This window comes from Marmota monax, unplaced genomic scaffold, assembly GCF_021218885.2.
Source record: "Marmota monax isolate L192 unplaced genomic scaffold, Marmota_monax_Labrador192_F-V1.1 WCK01_AAM20220418_F8-fsc00028, whole genome shotgun sequence".
In the NCBI taxonomy this organism is placed as follows: domain Eukaryota; kingdom Metazoa; phylum Chordata; class Mammalia; order Rodentia; family Sciuridae; genus Marmota; species Marmota monax.
Window position 1 is genome coordinate 7279423 of NW_026694779.1, and position 1233 is coordinate 7280655.

At 34.5% G+C, this 1233-nt stretch overlaps 1 non-coding gene across 1 annotated transcript; it reads left to right on the forward strand.

The window, feature by feature from the left end:
- Positions 1-308: 308 nt before the first annotated feature.
- Positions 309-415, forward strand: LOC124079893 (U6 spliceosomal RNA). The gene has a single exon (XR_006847506.1). It is a non-coding gene; the product is annotated as a U6 spliceosomal RNA (small nuclear RNA).
- Positions 416-1233: the final 818 nt, after the last annotated feature.

Genomic DNA, 1233 nt, shown 5'->3' on the forward strand with positions numbered 1-1233 from the left:
AATTAAGACACATTGATGACAGAAATTGAAGGCACAAACAAATAAATGGAAAGGTAGCCTATATTCATTGATTGCAAGAATTTATACTGTTAAAACATCAACATCACTAACAATAATGTTTAATGAACTCTTTATAAAAATTCCAATAACATTTTTTCTCATAAATAGAAAAAAATACTAAAATTTGCATGGAAACGTGAAAAACTCCAAATATAAAAAAAAAAAAACTGGAAAAAGGAAAAAAAAACTGAAGGCATCACCCTGCCTGATTTCAAAGGTAATATGAAGTATAATATAAAACTACAGTAGCGCTCGCTTCAGTAGCACATATACTAAAATCGGAATGGTGCAGAGAAGATTAGCATGGCCCCTGGGCAAGGATGACCCTCAAATTCCTGAAGCATTCCATATTTTTATCAACTTAACGAAAGAGGTAAAAGACCTCTACAACAAAAACTACAGAATGCTAAAGAAAGAAGTTAAAGAAGACCTTAGAAGATGGAAAGATCTACCTTGCTCTTGGATAGGCAGAATTAGTATTGTCAAAATGACCATACTACCAAAAGCACTATAAAGATTCAATCTGATCCAAAAATCAAAATCCCAATGACATTCCTCATAGAAATAGAAAAAACAATCATGAAATTCATCTGGAAAAATAAGAGACCCAGAATAGCCAAAGCAATCCTTAGCAAAAAGAATGAAGTTTATGGCATTACTATTCCAGACCTTATACTACAGAGCAATGGTAACAAAAACAGCATGGTATTGGCACCAAAATAGACCTGTAGACCAATGGTACCGAATAGAGGACACAGAAAACAACCCACATAATTATAGTTATCTCATATTAGACAAAGGCACCAAAAACATATATTGGAGAAAAGATAGCCTCTTCAACAAATAGTGCTGGGAAAACTGGAAATGCACATGTAACAAAATGAAATTAAACCTCTATCTCCACCATGCACAAAACTTAACTCAAAGAGGGATCAAGGAGCCAGGAACAAAACCAGAGACCTTGCACCTAACAGAAGAAAAAGTAGGTCCCAATCTCCATCATGTTGGAATTGGCCCCAACTTCCTTAAAAAGACTCCTATAGCACAAGAATTAAAACCAAGAATCAAGATATGGGATGTGTTCAAACTAAAAAGTTTCTTCTCAGCAAAAGAAACAATCAGTGAGGTGAATAGAGAACCTACAGAATGGGAGCAAATCTTTACCACAAGCAC